This window comes from Somniosus microcephalus, chromosome 8, assembly GCF_052327205.1.
Source record: "Somniosus microcephalus isolate GS21.2 chromosome 8, FLI_Smic_1.0, whole genome shotgun sequence".
Classification (NCBI taxonomy): Eukaryota; Metazoa; Chordata; class Chondrichthyes; order Squaliformes; family Somniosidae; genus Somniosus; species Somniosus microcephalus.
The window spans coordinates 52201537-52225528 of record NC_140994.1 but is presented as its reverse complement, the minus strand read 5'-3'; the positions used below and the strand labels follow the sequence as shown (position 1 = coordinate 52225528).

At 44.6% G+C, this 23992-nt stretch overlaps 1 protein-coding gene across 9 annotated transcripts in view; it reads right to left on the bottom strand.

Moving 5' to 3' along the window:
- Positions 1–23992, bottom strand: part of jakmip3 (Janus kinase and microtubule interacting protein 3) — a 567199-nt gene that overhangs the window by 304365 nt on the left and 238842 nt on the right. The gene's annotated exons all lie outside the window — the stretch shown is intronic.

Here is a 23992-nt window from a genome sequence, read left to right as displayed (position 1 = left end):
GGCATTATTTTGAAAATGAAATAATTAAACTTGATTTTTTTTCAAAACCAATAATTGTCTTGGTCAGTCATGGTATGCATGAAACCTGGGATCTATGAGTGGTTGGTCCTTTACCCACCATCCAGGTTAAACATAGAAACATAGAAGATAGAAGCAGGAGTAGGCCATTCGGCCCTTCGAGCCTGCTCCGCCATTCAACGAGATCATGGCTGACCATCCAAACCCTAGCACCCAGTCCCTACACCGACAGCCATCCCACCCAAGCCCTATCCCCGTAACCCCGTAACCCCACGTATTTAATCCCCCCTAACACTAAGGGCCAATTTTTTATCATGGCCAATCAACCTAACCCGCACATCTTTGGACTGTGGGAGGAAACCGGAGCACCCGGAGGAAACCCACGCAAACACGGGGAGAATGTGCAAACTCCACACAGACAGTCACCCGAGGCCGGATTTGAACCCGGGTCCCTGGCGCTGTGAGGAAACAGTGCTAACCACTATGCCACCGTGCTGCCCTGTCTTTAAATTTGTGCTAAGTTTCCTCAGTGAATATCTCCTTTTAGCTTAGTGGAAGGACCTGTGTAGAACAGTTTGAGATGTGCTAGTCATTTTCATGTCCAAGTCCAGTGTGGCGAATCAGAGTTACTTATCACCAACTGCTTAATCCAGGTCCTCAAGTGAAGGGCTTTAGCAAAGTGTTGTGCTTACCAATGAAGCTGAAAATCCAGGACATAGTTGCCTACACGACAACAGTCACTTCACTTTAAATGTCAGATTCATGTGGAAACCCATCATTGTGATTAAGGATCTTCAAACCTAGTGACTGAGATATCTACACAGGTAGAATTCCTGTTTGCCTGATATAGAATGCACATTCTCTACCATTGCTCACCCCAATTAATCTAAGTCCAGATAGCTTGGCAAGGTTGGCAAGAGCCAAGGTTTAGGAATTCCCAAGTGTGCACAGGGATATTTCTGTAGTTTAGCTAACTAATACAATACAACTTCCCACTCCTTGCCCAGCTCGTTCTACCCTACCCACTATGGCATTGTTCAATGAGTACCGCACTACCATTAGCACATTGGCTTTCAGGTTATCATTAGCCAACTGGGAAGAATCTCAAGCCCCATTGACTGGTCTACCACTCCAGATCCCATTAACAATGCAGGCTGGTTGGTCAATCATCAACAATGCCCTGGAGTACTCCAAACCTAATTAGCTCAGTATCAGATTGGCATGTCTGCCATGAAGGATTGATTTGCTTCCATAAGAACGTAAGAAATAGGAGCAGGAGTAGGCCATTCGGCTCTTCGAGCCTGCTCCGCCATTTAATGAGATCATGGCTGATCTGATCTTGGGCTCAGCTCCATTTCCCTGCCCGCTCCCCATAACCCTTCACTCCCTTATTGTTCATCTTGCCTATCTCCACCTTAAATATATTCAATGACTCAACTCTCTGGGGCAGAGAATTCCACAGATTTACGACCCTCTGAGAGAAGAAATTCCTACTCATCTCAGTTTTAAATGGGCGACCCCTTATTCTGAAACTATGCCCCCTAGTTCTAGATTCCCCCATGAGGGGAAACATCTTCTCTGCATCTACCTTGTTGAGCCCCCTCAGTATCTTATATGTTTCAGTAAGATCACCTCTCATTCTTCTAAACTCCAATGAGTATAGGCCCAACCTGCTCAACCTTTCTTCATAAGTCAACCCCTTCATCTCAGGAATCAACCTCGTGAACCTTCAATGAACTGCCTCCAATGCAAGTGTATCCCTCCTTGAATAAGGAGACCAAAACTGTACGCAGTACTCTAGGTGTGGCCTCACCAATACCCTGTACAGTTGCAGCAGGATTTCCCTGCTTTTATACTCCAACTCCCTTGCAATAAAAGCCAACATTCCGTTTGCCTTCCTGATTATTTGCTGTACCTGCATGCTATCTTTTTGTGGTTCATGCACAAGGGCCCCCAGGACCCTCTATACTGCAACATTTTGTAATCTCTCTCTATTTAAATAATAATTTGCTTTTTTCTTTTTCTTACCAAAGTGGATAACCTCACACTTTCCCACATTATACTCCATCTGCCAAATGTTTGCCCACTTACTTAGCCTATTTATATCCCATTGCAGATTATTTATGTCCTTTTCACAACTTGCTTTCCCACCTATCTTTGTATCATCAGCAAATTTGGCTGCATTACACTTGGTCCTTTCATCCAAGTCATTAATATAGATTGTAAATAGTTGAGGCCCCAGCACTGATCCCTATGGCACCCCACTAGTTACTGTTTGCCAAGCGGAAAATGACCCATTTATCCCGACTCTCTGGGGAAATTTTACCAGCCCTGGGGTGGTGGGAATGGAGGCAGGACTGCCGGGAAAATGGCACAAGTTGGGGGCAGGTGCCCAACCCACCTCCATGCCATCTTGCCAGGAGGCAGGTAGCCATCCTACACCAGGTCCCGTCTCCTTGGAGGCGGGAAGGGATTAAAACCTATTAACTGCCTGTTAACAGGTAGTTAACAGGCAGAAAATAGGATTATCCCTTTTTTGCCCTCACAAATGCAGGCTTCCCGAAGGCTCCCAAACCTGTCAGCTCAGCAAGGCGAGTAGTGGGTCTGCGGGGGTCGGGGTGGGGGTGAAAAGGTGTGCTGTGAAAGTAAGTGATGGGTGCAAGAGTGGAGAGGTAAGTATCTGAGGTAAGTGCAAAGTGTTTTTAAAAGTGTACTTACCTTTGTTTCTCCCTACAGGCTTCAGTCGGTTTGTATGCGGAGAGTCTCAGACCTCTGTGTTGCAGATGAGAGATGGCCATTGCATTCTCAGATGCAACAACCATCTCATTTCTGTAAACGAAAGAAGTTTGATGAGGTCTTGAATTCAAGACCTCATCAAACTGCAGAGAATATCACTGTTTGACAGCTTCACAGAGCTGTCAAACGATGACAATTCATCTGTGACAGATGGAACGTCATACGTTGATGTTCTCTGCAACTGGCTTTCCCTTAATTGGCCTGCTAAACCCACTGGGCAGGCTTAACAAGGTCAATCAAGGTAAAATAGTGTGGGTTGGTCACAGATCGATGGAGGTGGGACATCGACCCGCCAAGCAGCAGTCCCGCCTCCAATGCGCCCCCATTAACAAAATCGCCCCCTCTGTTTTCTGTTAGTTAGCCAATCCTCTATCCATGCTAATATATTACCCCCAACCCCGTGAGCTCTTATCTTGTGCAGTAACCTTTTATGTGACACCTTATCGAATGCCTTCTGGAAATCCAAATACACCACATCCACTGGTTCCCCTTTATCCACTCTGCTCGTTACATCCTCAAAGAACTCCAGCAAATTTGTCAAACATGATTTCCCTTTCATAAAACCATACTGACTCAGCTTGACTGTATTATGATTTTCTAAATGTCCTGCTATTGCTTCCTTAATAATGGACTCCAGCATTTTCTCAATGACAGATGTTAGGCTAACTGGTCTACATTTTCCTGCTTTCTGTCTCCCTCCCTTCTTAAATAGGGGTGTTACATTTGCGGTTTTCCAATCCGCTGGGACCTCTCCAGAATCCAGGGAATTCTGGTAGATTGCAACCAATGCATCCACTATCTCTGCAGCCACTTCTTTTACGACCCTAGAATGCAGGCCATCAGGTCCAGGGGACTTGTCCAGCTTTAGTCCCATTATTTTACCAAGTACTTTTTCTTTAGTGATAGTGATTATTTTAAGCTCCCCCCTCCCTACAGCCCCTTGATTATGTATTATTTGGATGGTTTTAGTGTCTTCAACCGTGAAGACTGATACAAAATATTTGTTCAAAGTCTCTGCCATTTCCCTGTTCCCCATTATTAATTTCCCAGTCTCATCCTCTAAGGGACCAACGTTTACCTTAGCTACTCTCTTCCTTTTTATATGACTGTAGAAGCTCTTACTATCTGTTTTTATATTTCTTGCTAATTTACTCTCATAATCCATCTTCTCTCTCTTTTTTATTTTTTATTCGTCTTTTGCTGGTTTTTAAAAAAAAATTCCAATCCTCCGGCTTCCCACTTGGCAACACTGTATGCCGTTTTTTCAATTTGATACCATCCTTTACTTCCTTAATTAGCCACGGATGGTTCTCCCTTCTCTTAAAGTCTTTCCTTCTCACTGGAATATATTTTTGTTGAGAGTTAAGAAATATCTCCTTAAATGTCTGCCATTGCTTATCAACCGTCTTACCCTTTAATCTATTTTCCCAGTCCACTTTAGCCAATTCTGCCTTCATACCTTTGTAATTGCCTTTATTTAAGATCAGGACACTGGTTTGTGACCCAACTTTCTCACCCTCCAATTGAATTTCAAATTCAACCATGCTATGATCACTCTTTCCTAGAGGATCCTTTACTATGACATCATTTATTAATTCTGTCTCATTAAACAGTACCAGATCTAAGATAGCTTGCTCCCTGGTTGGTTCCACAACGTATTGTTCTAGGAAAACATCCCGGATACACTCTATGAATTCTTCCTCGAGGCTACCTTGGCCAATTTGATTTGTCCATCAATATGAAGATTACAATCACCCATGATTATTTCTTACAAGCCGCCACTATTTCTTGATTTATACTCTGTCCGGTGTAGCTACTGTTAGGGGGCCTATAGATTACACCCACCAGTGACTTCTTTCCCTTATTATTTCTTATCTCCACCAAACTGATTCTACATCTTGCTCTTCTGAGCTAATATAATTTCTCACTACTGCACTGATCTCATCCTTTATTAACAGATCTACCCCACCTCCTTTTCCTTTCAGTCTATCCTTCCAAAATGTCAAATACCCCTGAATATTCAGTTCCCAGCCTTGGTCACCTTGCAACCACGTCTCTGTAATGGCTATTAGGTCATACTCATTTATATCTATTTGTGCCGTCAACTCATCTATCTTGTTAGGAATGCTGCGTGCATTCAGATAAAGAGCTTTTAATTTTGTCTTTTTACTATTTTTCCGTGCTTTGGCCCCACTTTCTGATGCACTCTCATTTTTCTATGTCTGTCCCTTCCTGTCACACTCTGGTTACCATTACCCCCATCGCTACCCTGCTCTATTGCCTTCTCCTTTCTCTTTGACTTTTTTAATTACCGCTCACCTGAACCCTCCCCCCCCCGCGCCCCCCCCACGATTTAGTTTAAAGCCCTCTCTACAGCCCTAGTTATTCGATTCGCCAGGACACTAGTCCCAGCATGGTTCAAGTGAAGCCCGTCCCAACGGAACAGCTCCCTCTTACCCCAGTACTGGTGCCAGTGCCCCATGAATCGAAACCCATTTCTCCCACACCAGTCTTTGAGCCACGCGTTCATCTCTCTGATCTTATTTACCCTATGCAAATTTGCTCGTGGCTCAGGTAGTAATCCAAAGATTTCCAGTTTTCCATTGCAAGGCCAATTGATACCAAGACGACCCTACTAATCACTCCACCAAGAAAGACACTCACTAGTTGGTCATTAGACAACTGATGAGGGCTGGTTAGAGCCCTTGCTAGGCAGATTGTAGATATGAGGAACTCCTCACAGGTGGCATGGTAATCAGCCCAACATAAATATGTGAGTGCGTTGCCAGGATCATCCTGATTACAGTATGGACACATACCATTCCCCTTTGAACAGTGGTTCCACCAATTGCAAGTGCGGAGCTTCGGAACAGCTACTTGCCATGTAGTAAGCGTAAAACCCTGAATAGTTGAGTCGTTAGTCGCCTACTCATCCTCCAGCTAATTACTTCCAGAAGCTGTCACGCTAAGCTTTAAAGTTTCCTCCTTGGCTATACAATGGATATCAGCTCTCAGTGCGGTGGAAGGTCCTATACCAAACAAGTGTGACAGCCGCTATGATGGCTAAGTCTTGTTCTGCATATCAGGGTTACTAATCAAGTCCTTAATCTACATCCTCATGAGGAACATTAGGTACGAGATGAGCTAAATAGTGAACCTGAGTATTTAGCCCCTATTTGCCTACTCCAATCGCTCCAATTCAAAGTAATGATAAGGCCCTATATACATGCACGTCGTTCTTTTATTATCCTGTAAGATATGGGTGGCTCGCAACTCAATGAGTTTACGAGCTCTTTGCTGAGCTGCATTTAGCGTGAGGTGCAAGGTTAAATGTAAATGTAATAAGCACTAATCTACATAATGACAGCACAACATATTGCTGCTTGTGAGATACTGATGCAAATCAAAATCGAACAAGCAAGACCTTTTTTCAGCAATGACACAAGACGTTGTTCCCATTGGATCACTTGCCAATTAAATCCTGGTTGTTTACCAACTTAACACTTTGTTTTTCCTCATTAAGCATAAGTATAGTCTTGTGATCTTTTGACATTTAAAGCGAAAATGATCAGTTTATGATTGAGCAATAATTATTTTTTGTACAACACCTAGAAAAATGATTTAATGAGCTCCTGCACTCCCTCTTGGAGCAGTTTAGCTTACTACAGCTAATTTTAGGGGTAAGTGTCTTTATCAGCCCAAATTGTTAAACCCAAATGAACGTATCACACCCATGCTTTACATAAGAACATAAGAATTAGGAGCAGGAGTAGGCCATCTGGCCCCTCTAGCCTCAACTTCTACCTCAACTCCACTTTCCCACCCAATCCCCATATCCCTTGACTCCCCTAGAGTCCAAAACTCTATCTATCTCAGCCTTGAATATATTCAACGATTCAACATCCACAGCCCGTTGGGGTAGAGAATTCCAAAGATTCACAACCCTCTGAGTGAAGACATTCCTCCTCATCTCAGTTTTAAAAGGCTGACTCCTTATCCTGAGACTATGCCCCCTAGTTCTAGATACTCCAGCCAGGGGAAACAACCTCTCAGCATCTACCCTGTCAAACCCCCTCAGAAGCTTATATGTTTCAATGAGATCACCTCTCATTCTTCTAAACTCCAGAAAGTATAGGCCCAATCTACTCAATCTCTCATCATAGGACAGCCCTCTCATCCCAGGAATCAATCTAGTGAACCTTCGTTGCACCACTTCCAAGGCAAGTATATCCTTCCTTAGATAAGGAGACCAAAACTGTGCACAGTACTCCAGGTGTGGTCTCACCAAAGCCTTGTACAATTGTAGCAAGACTTTCTTAATCTTGTACTCCAACCCCCTTGCAATAAAGGCCAACATGCCATTTGCCTTTTTAATTGCTTGCTGTACCTGCATGCTAACTCTCTGTGTTTCCTGTACGAGGACACCTAAATCTCTCTGAGCACCAACATTTAATAGTTTCTCAACGTTTAAAAAATATTCTGTTTTTCTATTCTTCTTACCAAAGTGAATATCCTCACATTATACTCCATCTGCCACCTTATTGCCCACTCACTTAACCTGTCTATATCCCTTTGCAGGCTCTTTATGTCCTCCTCACAGCTTACTGTCCCACCTAGCTTTGCATCAGCAGCAAATGTGGATACATTACACTCGGTCCCTTCATCTAAGTCATTAATATAGATTGTGAATAGCTGAGGCCCCAGCACTGATCCTTGCGGTGCCCCACTAGTTAAAGCCTGCCAATCTGAAAATGACCCGTTTATCCCAACTCTCTGTTTTCTGTCCGTTAACCAATCCTCTATCCATGCTAATATATTACCCCCAACCCCATGAACCCGTATAGGCACTCAATAAGGTGTGGCACCTTATTTTGAAAATCCAAATATACTACATCCACTAGCTCCCCTTTATCTACCCTGCTAGTTAAATTTACAAAAAATTCTAATAAATTTGTCAAACATGATTTCCCTTTCATAAAACCATGTTGACTCTGCCGAATCATATGATGATTTTCTAAGTGCCCTGCTACCACTTCCTTAGTAATGGATTCCAGCATTTTCCCGATGACTGATGTCAGGCTAACTGGCCTGTAGTTCCCTGTTTTCTCTCTCCCTCCTTTCTTGAATAGCGGGGTTACATTTTCTACCTTCCAATTTGCTGGGACCATTCTAGAATCTAGGGAATTTTGGAAGATCACAACCAATGCATCCATTATCTCTGCAGCCATCTCTTTTATAATCCTAGGATGTAGGCCATCAGGTCTAGGGGATTTGTTGGCTTTTAGTTTCTCAAGTACCTTTTCTCTACTGATCTTAATTACTTTAAGTTCCTTGCTCTCCTTAGCCCTTTGGTTCCGCACTATTTTTGGTATTTTTTTGTGCCTTCTACTGTGAAGACAGTTACAAAATATTTGTTTAACATCTCTGTTTCCTTATTCCCCATTATCCCTTTGATTATTTGTCAGTATTTATAACTAAAACAGAGGTTGCTCTAATGTCAAAAATATGAACCTGCACCTACTGAAAGACCTGGAGCTGGCGTATATTTCCACCAGCATGATAGACATTGGCTCAGTTCAGAGCAGTGGTTCAGTGCCATTATTCTCAGATCATCATGTCAATTGTTTATCAGATAGTAACGACTACAGTTGATTTCTGGTAAAGGCATATCATATCCAAGTGTAATGGAAGTCTGTGGGAATGCTTTATGTTTAGTGCTTCTTACTCAGCCTACAGGTAATAACTTCCAGCAGCTGTCATGCTTACCCTTAGAGTTTCCTCAGCAGCGATAGAGTGGACATCTGCCTTTAGAAATACATAGAGATTACAACAAGGAAACAGGCTGTTCGGGCCAACCAGTCCATGTTGATATGTATCCTCCAAACTCCGCTTCTGCTCAACATCATCTTTTCCCCAAGTTCAGATAGAGTGCAAGACACAGTTATGAGAATCAAACAATTTAGCTAATACAATTATGCCTCACTTTTTAAGCATGTTGCAACAATTGCAGGTACATATTCTGGAGAGAGGCCTGGCCTTGGGTCTGAACTGGGCTTCTCCCCATCCTATAAATATTCCTCAGCATCTCAAGAAAAATAGAGGGATAGTCATACTTTCCTGTTAAACACTGAACAAATAGGATAGATTTTCATTGTGGCTGGTTTTCAGATGGGTGATGGGCAGGGCAATTGGGCTGCCCGCCCAATGTCATCAGCAGGACACCTGAACTATTTTGATAGTCAGGCTTCATTTACATTTCATTGGTAAGCTACCCATGAGTTTCCCGCAGTGATGGGCAGCCTGCCGAATTGGAGAGCAGGATTTCTGGCAGGCCTGGTGCCCATTCAAAGAGTGAATGCAACTCTTAAAGCAAATGTCATTCAACTCTGTGTAAATCTATGTTGCTACTGGGAGGTTTTTGGAGAGCAACATGTCACAGGCAAGAGCATAGTGCCAGAAAGCCATCTGGGCCTGACTGCCCTGGCAGCAGCAAAGATGCTGCAGTCTGCAGCCGGGCCTTCTCAGGCCTTAGCTCATAGAGGTTGCTGACCGTGAGCATCTCAAGGGCCCTTATCTGTGCTTTAGTAGCTTTCCACCACCCATGCTGAAGCTAGCAGGGAGCTCCTCATAGGAGCACCAGAATAGGCAAGAAATCACTCAGGAAAAGCACTAAGGGTTAACACATGGGTGAAAATATTATTTAATGGCACATCAGTCAGCCATTAAAAAATTACAGCTTTGGAATTTGTGACTTTGTTTGCAGTGTGGTTCTATAGTAGCTACCGACCCTGCAATTTCAGGTGTCATGTGTATCAATATTGGTCAGAGGTTTATTGCAGGATGGAAGTACTGGCAGAGATAGTGTTGAAGACAGTTAATGCAGGAGTGAGGTGAGGAGGGAATGGAGTAGATCAGCTGAAGCATCGATTAATCTTCTGTTGCTGAACAGCTCTGGCTAGGCTGCTGCTGTCCCCTTCCCGCTTCTGCTCCACCTTTGCTGTCATCAAGGTCTTCCTCTTCAGATGATGGAAGGCCCTCTTGCTGTGCAGGCTCCAGTTCCTGTCCCCGTTGCACAGCAAAGTTGTGCAGAAGGCAGCAGATGACCACAATCCAAGACACTCTCAGTGGGCTGTGCTGCAGAATGCCCCCCAGACCGGTCCAGGGAACAAAAGCATTGTTTGAGGTCCAATGGCTCAGATTGTATCTCTGTTCAGCCAGTGCGCATCATCAGCCATTTTCATCGAGGTGCCATGAATCAGGTGTAAAGAGGATAGCTCTTGTCCCCAGCCTCTGACTTGCTGAGCTAGGGCATGGTGGACTGGCACAGTATGTAGACATTATGATAGCTGGGAGGAAAGTGAGCACAAATCTGGTGGTGACACACTCAACAGCTGAACATGAAGGGAGTGGAAGTCTTTTTTGTTCACAAAGGCTTCTGCATCATTGAGAGGTGCCTTGACGGTTTACATGGGTGCAGTCAATCACAGCCTGAACTTGTGGGAAGCCCGCTATGACAGAGAACCCTTATAGCATTTTCCTGCTGGCTGTGGGCATTCATGGGCATTGTTATATATTGGTTGGACTTGACAAGGAGGGTAGCAGTGACCTGTTCAATGCAGGTTTGGATTGCAGACTAACTAACATGATAGAGATTAGCTGCTGCAGCCCGTAAAGAGCATGAGGTGAAAAAAAATAAGGACCATAGTTACTTTCACTGTCACATGGCCAGTCTGGGAGGGTGGGTTGCAGGTTTTGCTGTAAGAGGCTGCACAGGTCTCTGACAGCCTCTCTGCAGAAGTGCAGCCGCCTGATGCACTGCTCCTTGTAAAACTGGAGCTAAGTGACTTTGAGCCTATAGACTCTGTGGGCAGAGTATGGACACCTGTAAGCAGCGCTCCTCCTTTGTGCTCTGCTCAGGACCCCAACTACAGCGCCCTGAGTTTCCCCGACCTGCTGCTGCTGCTCTTCTTCCTCCTCTTCATCCAACCAGAGTAGAGTGGCCAGGATGACTCCCGTTTTGAACAATGTGCAGGCCCTCCTGACCTTCTTGCAGATTTGGAAGCAGAAATACAGTGATTTCAAAGGTGAAAAATTCTGAAAAAATCTAACCAGGTGAATTAGAAACAGATTCAAATGATCTGAGGTGAGTACCCCTTTAAATCGTGCTTCCAAATGCTGTTTCACGCCTGTACCACCTACTACTGGGTGAGTCCAGCACTGCAAGCTACTTCTGCTTTTTACACAGGGATTCTATGGCCATTTTGCCATGATAAAAACACTTGGGCACAAGTGATTTTACTATGTTTTCAATAGAAGCTTTCCTGAGAAGTAGTTTCTCCAGGCAGCCCCATGCTGGGTTAGACACCTATAGGCAGATGGGAGGTGAATTAATGTGGATGGGAAGTTATTTTGCACAGATCCCAAGCAATGGCTCATTTAGCAGCAACGTTTCATCATTCAGGAGACATCTAGCACTTTGATGTTGACAAATTACCTTTGACCTCTTTGAAGAGAGGTTTTTAAGAATCAACATAGGCATCACAGATCCATCATGCAGCAGTGGGCTGCACAAGGAGAACCTCTGCCCTGGTTAAGAAGTGTTCATGATTTTATGATACTCAGGCTCTTTATTTTTCTAACAGTACGTGAATAGAAGTTGAACTGATTGTGCCAAGTGACTTTCGTCATGCTTCGTGTTCTGTATGTTTTACTTACAATGGAATAAAGCAGTTTACAAACTGAACCATTTTCTACAGCTGGTGCAAAACTAGCATTTAAATGCCATTTTGATTATTTGGATGTAATCCTTTAGACATGACAGCCATGTTAGATACTCCTAGAATTAGATAATATTTTAGAATAATAACAGAATTTACAACTGCAATTATTGCTACAATATTTTACTTTCTGTAGGTGCTAAATATAACTTGCAATCTTTACATTATACTAAAAGTGGAACTAGCATGTCCTTTTAATATAATAATGACATAATATAGATTAGTTGAACAGGAGGTCCTTCTTTTTACCCTTCTCTTTGCAGTTGGGTGCAAGATAAGATATAAGAACAACACCTAGAAACTATCTAACATCAATATGATTGTTCTGGACTTGTTACATGCAGATAACACCCTCTAATGGTAGTTATGGTATAGCAGTGTGTTATTTGACCTTCTTCCTGTTTGCCCCGGAAGTAGTATTCCAGGGAGTGTTTTTGCTGAATTGTGAACAAAGCCACATGAGGCAGGAATCCTCCTCCATCCTTCCTTATACGCTAGGCAAGACGCAATGTCTGTGAGTATCCTTGTTTAGTAACATGATAACAACCTTGTCAGTATAGTATTTTGACAATACTTTGTCTATAAGATGTTTGTTAGCTGTTAGCTACCGAGGTTTAGCTTCAGTGCTATTTACTTATACAATTAGTCTATTCTGTTTTCATAAACATGTTTGTATCTTATGAAACATCTAATGTATAGTACTCAGCTCTGTGTACAAAACATATTTTGTCTTTGTTTACAGTTTCACAATTTTATTCAAGTAAAGCTTCAAAACCACACCCTGTTTCTCAAGCAGTTATTTGAATGAGTGTTTAGCTGACTGGATAACTGGATAAGAGTACGTCTAGCGAGACCAGTACAGTGAAAAGACAGCAATATGGCTAGCCGTGAAGCGAGGAGATCCTCCACGTGGAGCAGCAAGGACTCAGAGTTAAGTGGCGGTCATCTAGGCGCAGAATAAGCCATCACGACACAGCCAGCTTAAGTCTTCACCTTGTACACCACACTTACCTCACATCATCATGGCAGGAGGTAATACCGAAAATGCTACTCAGCAAGTAAAAGACCTTAAACAGTTAGATAAAACTGAAGAATGTGACAATCTGTCTATAAGCTCTCATTACTATAGATCATCAGCTGGTTCTAGGTCATCAGCCGGTTCACGGTCATCAGCTGGTTCTAGAGTTAGTATGGCCATCGCCAGAGCACGGGCCAATGCCGAAGCAGCGTACGACAAGAAAGAAATGGAAATAAAAGTTGCACGGGCCTGTCTCCAAGCCACATTAGACGCCCTGCTGGAAGAAAGAGAGATAAAAGTTGAACGGGCTCGTCTCCAAGCCACATTAGACGCTCTGCAGGAAGAAAAAGAGAGAGATGTTGCATTAGCTGAGGCACTTTTAATGGAAGCTGATCTTGAGTCAGCTAGCAAAGCTCCAATTCCTGTTCCGCGTCAGAGTCGACTACAGCGCACCACAGACTATGTGAGCGACCAAGCTGACGCACAGTTTACGAGAGAGAGAGATGAAGACCCACACATCTCTGCAGACTCAAGCACACCATATAACATGCTCCACGTCACCAACCAAGTTCGAAATGGACTGCGTGGCCCAAGTCACAGGATCCTCCCCCACAAAACAGAGGACACCGTGCAGAGGAATGGAGCGCTGAAGAGAGAAAGTCAGCAGCGAACCCCCTCTCATTTCCTTGAGACCCCCATCAGAGCCCCTACTCAAGGCGACCATGGCATAGGTACCACCACCTACGACCTTGCCAAATACCTTGCACGCAGCCAGCTGGTGACTACGGGGTTAACCACGTTTGATGGTAAACCAGAGAACTATTGGGCCTGGAAGTCCTCCTTCCACGGTGCCATATCGGGCTTAGACCTGTCGGCAGGAGAAGAGCTCGACCTCCTTATCAAATGGCTCGGCCCAGAGTCCGCCGGACAGGCACGCAGGATAAAAGCAGTTAATGTGAGACATCTGCCAGCTGGGTTGATGATGGCTTAGGCGAGGCTGGAAGAAAGCTACGGCTCGCCTGAAGCCATTGAAAGGGCTCTCTTTGCCAGTTTGGAGAACGTTCCGAAGTTGACAAATAAGGAACCCCAGAAGCTCCGCGACCTTGGAGATCTGCTGTGGGAACTCGAAGCTGCAAAGCAGGACGGCTACCTACCTGGCCTATCATACTTAGACACTTCCAGAGGGGTAAGCCCCATCATTGAGAAGCTTCCATTCAATCTGCAGGAGAAGTGGACATATTTCGGGTCAAGGTTCAAGCTAGAGCACAACGTTACCTTCCCCCCATTCTCTGTGTTTGCCAACTTCATCCTTAGAGAAGCCAAAGCCAGGGCAGACCCCAGCTTCAACTTCTTCTCCTCCCACACAGCACTTGCCAGAAGAGACAAGTTTGACAGACATGGAAAGACACCAATATCTGTCTACAAAACTCAAGTGTCTTCAACCAAGAACGCAAGGGATCAGGAGAAATCTGAGGATATGAGCAAACAATGCCCCATCCACAACAAGCCCCATCCATTAAAGTGCAGAGGCTTCAGAGAGATGTCCCTGGAAGACCGCAAACAGTATCTCAAAGAGAACTCTATGGCCCAGTAATTCCGTTCCAAACGCGTGAGTACGGTCGGGGTACTCACGCATCTGGCCGGAGGAAATGCCGGTTTTCAGCATGCACAGCGCATGCGGGGAAAACCGGCATTTCCTGTCCTCTGAACGAAGGGGTTCAGAGGCACAGCGTGTGCGACTGCACATGCAGCGCGTGTGCAGTAAAATTAGTCGGTTTCATTCATGCTTTCAGTGAGGTTAAGTCCTTACAACTTACACATGAAAACAGCATGCGTACAGTTGCTCCAGAGGCTGCGGAGGAAGATATATTTTATTGTGGAGCTTCTGAAAGGCAATATTTTTGTTTGGGAAAGGGAGGAAAGTTATTTTAAGACATGCTGAGGTAAGTTTTAAAGTTTAATTTTTTTTTTTTAAGCGGGTTTTCAGTACTGTAGGTAGAAGGAGCAATTGTGGCTGTGTGAATTGAATTTGCTGTGTTTATTAAATGTGAAAATGACTGTTCTAAAATGAATAATGTAACATTTCCAACATTTTTAAGAAAGAAACTTTTCATCAGTAATATATTCTTTTAAGTAATTATGTATGTATGTCCGTATATATTCCTTTACGTATATGTATGTATGTATATATTCCTTTACTTATGTGCATGAATGTATGTATTTAATTATGATTTTCCAATAAGTTACTTTCTCTGAAAGTCATAATTAAATACATACATTCATACATATAAGTAAAGGAATATATACATACATACATATACGCAAAGGAATATATACAGACATACATACATAATTACTTAAAAGAATACATTACTGATGAAAAGTTTCTTTCTTAAAAATGTTGGAGTCATTTTCACATTTAATAAACACAGCAAATTCAATTCACATAGCCACAATTGCTCCTTCTACCTACAGTACTGAAAACCCGTTTTAAAAAACAAAAATAAACTTTAAAACTTACCTCAGCATTTCTTAAAATAACTTTCCTCCCTTTCCCAAACAAAAATATTGCCTTTCAGAAGCTCTACGATAAAATATATCTTCCTCCGCAGCCTCTGGAGCAACTGTACTCATGCTTTTTTCATGTGTAAGTTGTAAGGACTTAACCTCACTGAATCCATGAATGAAACCGGCGAATTTTACTGTGCACGCGCTGCCTGTGCAGTCGCACGCGTTCTGCCTCTGAACCCCTTCGTTCAGAGGACAGGAAATGCCGGTTTTCCCCGCATGCGCTGTGCATGCTGAAAACCGGCATTTCCTCCGGCCAGACGCATGAGTACCCCGACCGTACTCACGCGTTTGGAACGGAATTACTGGGCCATTGGAAAATCATCTCGGGCTGTGAAATTGATCAGGCGGGTATGATGTATTACCAAGACGATAACGCGTTTCTCCTGCCATAGGCCGGGGTGATTTTCTAGCCAGTCACTTCATTAAAATTACTTTAACAACTCTTTCCATTTCTTCCTTGCAAGGACGTCTGTGTAAGCAGGAGGCCTGTGAGCGAGAAAAATGCCCGGGAACTGCTAGTAGCCAACACCTTCACGAGCTAGTGGCGCCTTGTACCTCCCCCTCCCCCCGCAAGGCAAAGAAAGGAGCAGACACAATTTAAAGTGAAGCAGTGAACTTTTATTGCATCATAAAACAGTTTTCAGGGTCAGTTTTGATGTAGATAGTTTATAACTTTAAAATGTTAACTAGCTATTTCCTGCTTTTCAAACATTTGTAAACATGAATAGTTCAGAAAAAAATGTGTTAACATTTTAAAGTGACTTTTTCTGTTTTCTTAGTGCAATAAAGACATTCAAGGTGGAAACTAGCTATGTTCTAATTTTCAAACAGTTGTTGGCTCCAATAAAAGTTGCTAATTTTTTTCAAACTGACTACAGGCTGCACTTTTTAAAGGAAAAGGTTACATATCCTTTCAGTCACAAATAAACATTTCAATGAAAACAGCAAACACAACATTTTACATGTCAATAAAATGAAAAATTTAACAATTGCACGATTTGCCCCCTCACATCTGCGACTGAGGGTCCAAGGAGGTGCATTGCGCAAGAGGTCATCGTCATATGTATCCTCACACTGTTCCCTTTCGGGAACTGTATGAAGTGGTGGAAGGATTTCTGGCCACGTTAACGCTCCTTCCGTGACCATAACCATCTTCATACCAGCCATTAGGGTGGTTAGTCCTATGGCGCGAGGGTTTTACGGGCTCCCACAACCCATCTGAGGGGGGGGCCACCCACACCTGCGGACGCAAGTATCCTGCTGGATGTCCACCCAGAATTTATAGTTGGAGCTCCGACTCCACTTGCCGGGACTGTCTGGAGCGGGGTTCGAAACCCTACTCCTTCTGGCCCAGCGGCGGGGATGCTTACCGCTACGCAAAAGGCCCACTCCGCGCAAAAGGTGACACCCATACGTTTCCTGCGCCTTTTCCCTCCCCGTGACTGGAGCCCTATGCTGCCACTTGAAAGACCAAGCTATCATCTGTCCTTTTTGCGGTGCCTTGGACTCCTCATTACCAATGATGAGCAGGCGCTGCGCCTCCACCTCGTTGAGGAGATTGCTGAGGTCATCATCAGTTCAATTGTGAGCTCTTTTAATGCCGTGAATTGTGCTCATTCCAGCCATTTCACGTTGCTAATCGGATTGGGCCTTTGGCATAGCGGTAGGATCCCCGCCGCTGGGCCAGACGGGGTAGGATTTCGAACCCCGCTCCAGACAGTCCCAGCAAGTGGAGTCGGAGCTCCGGCTCTAAATTCTGGGTTGACGTCCAGTGGGATATTTGCGTCCGTGGGTGTGGGTGGCCCCCCCCCCCCTCGTATAGGTTGTGGGAGCCCGTAAAACCCTCCTGCCATAGGACTAACCACCCTAATGGCTGGTACAAAGATGGTTACGGTCACGGAAGGAGCGTTAATCACGGCCATAAATCCTTCCACCACTTCATACAGTTCCCCAAAGGGAACAGTGTGAAGACACGTACGACGACGACGTTGCTAATTAAATAAATGGAATGAAAAAAATGCTTTCAGGGCTTTTACAATTCTTTAAATTGCTTTAATTCTGTTTAAAACTACTTCAGATTCTTCAAAATAATGTAAACGTTTTTAAAAGTTTATAAAAGTTACCAAAAGCTTCTTAAAAATACCAAAAACCTATTTAAAATGCTGCTCTGCATGTAAAAATGCTTTGCAGCTTGTGAGAAACATTGGGGGCGTGTCCTATTAAACTGAGACCTCAAGGGGCGTGTCTCAGTTGCACAGCGCGCTACAGGCTTCGCGCTGGCTGCACTCCTGGGCGGCGTGACGTCATACGCTGCCCGGGATTCTTCTCTTTCAAAAAGGAATTCCAGGCGTCCCTGGAGGTGAACGGCAGGCGCGTCGGGCAAGTGCAGGTCGGGGGCTTGCACGCGCGGCAAGCCCCCGATCCGAATTTCTGCCCCAACATGTTTCAAGTGCTGCTCCTCCACGAACCATCTCGCCAAGAACTGCAAGGTAGATGCAAAATGCACAGAATGTGAAAGTGATCGGCACATTTCAGCACTCCACCCAGGCCCAGCTCCTTGGAAGTCAGAGTTGTCTCCTCCCACCTCAGAGCACGGCGGGGAGAGAGAGGGAGCCGCCTTTCCGGAGATTACATCCAAGTGCACCGAGGTGTGTGGAGAAGGAGTGAGCGCAAGAGCATGCTCCAAGATATACCTCATTAATGTGTACCCTGTAGGACATCGCCAGGAATCTGAAAAGATGTATGCCATACTAGATGAACAAAGCAACCGTTATCTAGCAAGATCCGAGTTCTTCGACATCTTCAAGGTCAAAGGAAGTCCATTGCCTTACACGCTGAAGACGTGTGCTGGACTTTCAGAGACAGCCGGCAGGAGGGCCTGTGGTTATGTTGTTGAGTCAGCCGACGGGAAGATTAGTCTCCCCCTTCCTACACTGATCGAATGTAATCAAGTCCCCGACAACCGTTCTGAAATTCCCACTCCGAATGCAGCTCATCACCACCGTCATCTGAGACACATTGCAGACGAGATCCCACCTCTTGATCCAGACGCAGACATACTCCTGTTGTTGGGCAGGGACATCCTGAGGGTACATAAGGCAAGGAAACAGATCAACGGTCCACATGACGCCCCTTTCGCCCAAAGGCTAGATCTCGGCTGGGTCGTTGTTGGAGACGTGTGCCTCAGGGGTGCTCACAAGCCATCTCAGGTGAGCACACTCAAGACTTCCATCTTGGAGAATGGTCGTCCAAGCTACCTTACCCCATGCAGTAGCCAGATCCGAGTGACAGAGAAGTTCAGTCATATGGTCCAGCCTCAGAACCCCCCAGCGCTGATCTCCGCAGACAGCACACAGATGATGCTCACTGGAGAGAACCCGGGTCAGTCAGTCTTCTGTCGCACCGCCAATGACCACAAACTTGCTCCATCGATTGACGGCATGAGGTTCCTCCAGATTATGGACAATGAGGTCTCTCGTGACAGCTCTAACAGCTGGGTTGCACCCTTACCCTTCCAGAATCCCAGACGATGGCTGCCGAACAACAGGGAGTATGCCTATAATCGTCTTAACTCACTCCGTCGCACACTAGAGAAGAAGCCGAAGATGAAAGCACACTTCCTAGAGTTTGTCAAGAAAATGCTTGTCAACGATCATGCAGAGCTAGCCCCTCCACTCCAGGAAGGCCAACAGTGTTGGTACCTCCCCTTCTTCGGCGTCTATCACCCCAAAAAGCCGGAACAGATCCGTGTGGTGTTTGACTCCAGTGCACCATATCAGGGAGTCTCTCTCAACGATGTACTCCTCACAGGGCCCGATCTCAACAACAGCCTCTTGGGGGTACTCATGAGATTCAGGAAAGAGCCCGTCGCCATCACTGCCGCTATCCAGCACATGTTTCACTGCTTTGTGGTGAGAGAAGACCACAGAGACTTCCTCCGCTTCCTGTGGTATCGTAACAACGACCCCAGCAGTGACATTGTGGACTACAGAATGCGTGTCCATGTCTTCGGCAATAGCCTGTCCCCTGCTGTCACCATATATGGACTAAGGAGGGCTGCCAAGGAAGAAAAAGATGACTTTGGCAGTGATGTGAGAGGGTTCCTCGAACGAGAGTTCTATGTCGACAATGCACTGAAGTCATTCCCGACCGAAGCAGAGGCCATCAGTACCCTTGGACGAGCTCAGGAACTACTTGCACTATCCAACCTCAGGCTACACAAGATAGCCTCTAACAGACCAGCAGTGATGGAGGCATTCCCCCCTGAAGATCGTGCTAAGGATGTCAAGGATCTAGACCTCTTCACTGATGACCTCCCCCTACAGCGTAGCCTAGGAGTGTCTTGGAACATAGCAACAGACACGTTCACGTTCCAAGCCTTAGATGACAAGAAACCCTTCACACATAGAGGAGTGCTCTCTACAGTCAACAGCCTATACGACCCTCTCGGCTTCTTGGCCCCTGTCACCATACAAGGCAGGCTGCTCCTCAGGGAACTCTCCACACGCGCTGAAGAGTGGGATTCACCCCTCCCTGAAGAGATGGAAGCAGAGTGGAACAGATGGAGAGACTCACTTCAAGACTTACAGGAGATCCAAATACCTCACTCCTATACATCCTTCTCTCCTTCAAATGTCCAATTCAAGGAGCTTTGTGTCTTTGCAGATGCATCCGCTAAGGCCATCGCAGGTGTGGCTTATCTGAAGGTCACCACTCAAGATGGACAAAGCAAAGTCGGCTTTGTCTTTGGAAAGGCCAAGTTGGCACCCCAGCCAGACCTCACCATACCCAGATTGGAACTGTGCGCAGCAGTATTAGCAGTTGAGATTGCAGAGTTCATAAGTGGAGGAGATGGATCTGAAGTTCGACAGCATCAAGTATTATACAGACAGCAAAGTGGTGCTAGGATACATCCATAACCAAACTAGACGGTTCTACGTCTACGTGAACAACAGGGTCCAATGTATCCGACAGTCCACACACCCCGACCAGTGGAGGTACGTCCCCACAGACCTGAACCCAGCTGACCATAGGTCTAGATCTGTAACAGCGTCCCTTCTCAGCAGCACAACGTGGCTGTCAGGACCTGCTTTTCTTCAGCATCCGTCCCTGCACTCCTCTGAACTCAATGAGTCATTTGACCTCCTCAACCCTGTTTCTGACTCCGAGATACGCCCACAAGTCACAGCAAACATCACTCAAATCTCTAAGGACCTGATGAGCACCAAATGCTTCAAGCGTTTCTCCAAATGGAACACTCTCATAAAGACAGTAGCACGCCTAACCCACATAGCTCATACCTTCTCCCAGCCTACACAAAAGAGTAGCTGCCATGGGTGGCACATCTGTCATAAGAGTCTCTCTGAAGAGGAGCTCAAGAGAGCCAAAATCCTTGTGATGAAGAGCGTCCAACACGAGTGTTACTCAGAAGAGTTGAAGTGCATAGCAGCAGAACGCAACCTACCCCCTCACAGCAGTCTACGGAAGCTGCATCCTATCGTCAACACCGACGGACTTCTCAGAATTGGGGGACGCATATCGCAGTCGTCAAAGGGGGAACAGCAAAGGTCTCCTCTCGGCCTGTCTCTGAGGTGGTCCTTCTCTTGTCGCCAGAGGACTCCAGTGACAAGTAGAGTTAGGATTATGTGGGGTCGTTACCGACCCCAGATGGGGAGTGTTCTGGACTTGTTACATGCAGATAGCACCCTCTAGTGGTAGTTATTGTATAGCAGTGTGTTATTTGACCTTCTTCCTGTTTGCCACGGAAGTTGTATTCCAGGGAGTGTTTTTGCTGAGTTGTGAACAAAGCCACATGAGGCAGGAATCCTCCTCCATCCTTCCTTATATGCTAGGCAAGTCACAATGTCTGTGAGTATCCTTGTTTAGTAACATGATAACAACCTTGTCAGTATAGTATTTTGACAATACTTTGTCTATAAGATGTTTATTAGCTGTTAGCTACCGAGGTTTAGCTTCAGTGCTATTTACTTATACAATTAGTCTATTCTGTTTTCATAAACATGTTTGTATCTTATGTAACATCTAATGTATAGTACTCAGCTCTGTGTACAAAACATACTTTGTCTTTGTTTACAGTTTCACAATTTTATTCAAGTAAAGCTTCAAAACCACACCCTGTTTCTCGAGGAGTTATTTGAATGAGTGTCTAGCTGACTGGATAACTGGATAAGAGTACGTCTAGCGAGATCAGTACAATGATACTAATATTATACATTTCAGATTTAATATTTTATGGTGTGAGCAATTTAAAAATATCTGTATTTCATATAAATAATATTCAAGGGTTTCCATGTCTGGACAATAACTGTAAAATCACTCACCTACAGAGCTGACAATGCTCATGGATTTCTATCAACCATGTATTATCCAATGAGGCAAGTACAGCCAGATGACCTAGATTCTATAGCAGCCCTGCACTTTAAACAAAATGTCTGTTCTACTAAACACACAGAGGAAACATCATAAATAAAATGGCAATGATCATTCATATAAAAAGGCACCAATCATCATCAATCAGATTATTTGCTGCCAACATATATATTTCTATCTCCACTTTTAAGCACCTTTCATTTATTGTGAATTTTAGTTCACATTAATACATAAACAGATAAAATGTAAGTAGGTTATTCAGTAGGAGGAAGAAAAAGGTAAAGGACACTTTATATTTATGCAACTCAGTTTATTTGGATTACCATGCATTTTGTAGCGCTATTCAGAGTTAGTATTTTATGGGTGAATCTTCTTTTGTATTACTTTTGAGTGTTATGTTTATCAAAGCAGTTGGATGTTGAACCATGTAGAATTTGTTTTAATGTGCTTCTAACAGTCTTTTCAGACTGATTTGCATTCAGTAATAAATCTCACAACTTCAGTTCTGTGCATTTCCTGCCATGCCTAATATTACAATTTACATTTTTTTGCCTATTTATTAGAAGTATCATGAATTAATTAGTCAGCTTGAAACAACATTAGCAATCAGTTAGTAAAAATAATGAATTTAGAATAGGCCCAGTAAATCAAGCTCACATGTCTTGTACAGTGGAAACTACGTAAAGGAAAATTGCCATAACAGTGATGATATTGCTACAGAGAATTGACTGCCCATTCACTGGAAAGTTTTGAGTGTTAATCTCCCACCCACCACTGTGGTCATCCACTATGGTCAGTGGAGGTTACTTGTTAGTGTAACTGGGACCGCAGGTCAAAAATACTTAACGTCCCGATTTTATTCCAGGCCTTGTTTTCAGTGGTGTGAGTTAGAAACGAGGCCCAGGGTATTTAAACTTCCGGGCCTCATTTAATCCCACTGACCAACTTCCCACCTATTCTGGGCAGGAAGTGGTAGAAAATCACATGCCCTGGACATGCGATTTATCAGCGCTTCCTGCCCAGACAAGACCAGGTAAGTGGCGGGACCGGCTGCCAGGGTTGCACTTAAGGGTTCTCGCGATGGGAAACGGGGTTGTGGATTGGCTCCGCAAGGAAAGTAACAAAAAGGGTTTACGTTTTGGGGACTCTTCTAGCCCCGATCCTCTTCCCCACCAGGTTCGTCTGACTGTGAACTCACTGCGGCTTTCTCCTTAGGCCGCTGAGTAAAAATTGCAGTCGAGTCTCGATGATGTCATTGAAACCTGACATGCATATGTAAAGAAGGACCCCACCAGCTTTGTGGGGACATTCTTGCCGTCTGCTCAGCTGAACAGGTTAAAATCCCAAACTGTCAGCTCCCAGCAATTCCTGGGCAAGTAAGTAAAATGGGCGATTGTAACTGCTCACCCGCCTGGTTTCCATTGGGCAGGTAGGGTTAAAATCGCCCCTGAGCCCTTGATTTCAGATGTTACAGTACTGCAGTATTTAATATTTAAATTAGGATCAGTATTTCCTTCTTGTGCATGGCAAAGCTGATTGCAGTCTCATAGGTGGCCCCAGGCCAAATCATGCCAGAATTTTGTCTTAACTCACAAGGCTTTATGACAGGATTGAGTTAGGCCACTGAAGGGAGCATAGAGAGTGGTCATTGGAACTTCAGCAGTGGTGCTGAGTGGATCTAAAATGAAGGGGAGAGGGTCATCTTGATTGACATGCATTTCAGCCAATCAGGGAGAACCCAGGCATTTGCAAAGAAAAAAAATGGGCAACAAAGCCCAAAAAAGACAATGTAAGCTGCAGCAAAGTACTCCAAATAGAGACGAGGTTCCCAATACAGGAGTAGGCTTCTCCAAGGAAATGTTTCTAGGGTTTTACAACACTGTACAGACAATTCTACGAGTATAGAATCATAGAATCTTACTCCTTGTTGATTGTTTCCTTATGCCGGTTCTTTGAAAGAGCTATCCAATTAGTCCCACTCCCCTGCTATTTCCCCATAGCCCTGCAAATTTCCCCTTTTCAAGTATATATCCAATTCCCTTCTGAAAGTTACCACTGAATTTGCTCCCACCACCCTTTCCGGCAGTGCATTCCAGAGCATAACAACTCATTATGTAAAGAAAATACCCCTTATCTTAAATTTGTGTCCTCTGGTTAATGACCCATCTGCCACTGGAAACAGTTTCTACTCATTTACTTGATCAATTCCCTTCATAATTTTGAGCACCTCTATTAAATCTTCCCTTAACCATTTCTGCTCTAAGGAGAACAATCCCAGCTTCTCTAGTCTCTCCACGTAACTGAAATCCTTCATCCCATGTATCATTCCGGTAAATTTCCACTGTACCCTCTCCAAGGCATGGGCAACCTTCGTAAAGCATGGTGCCCAGTGTGGTGTATGTACCTTGAAGACAGAACTACT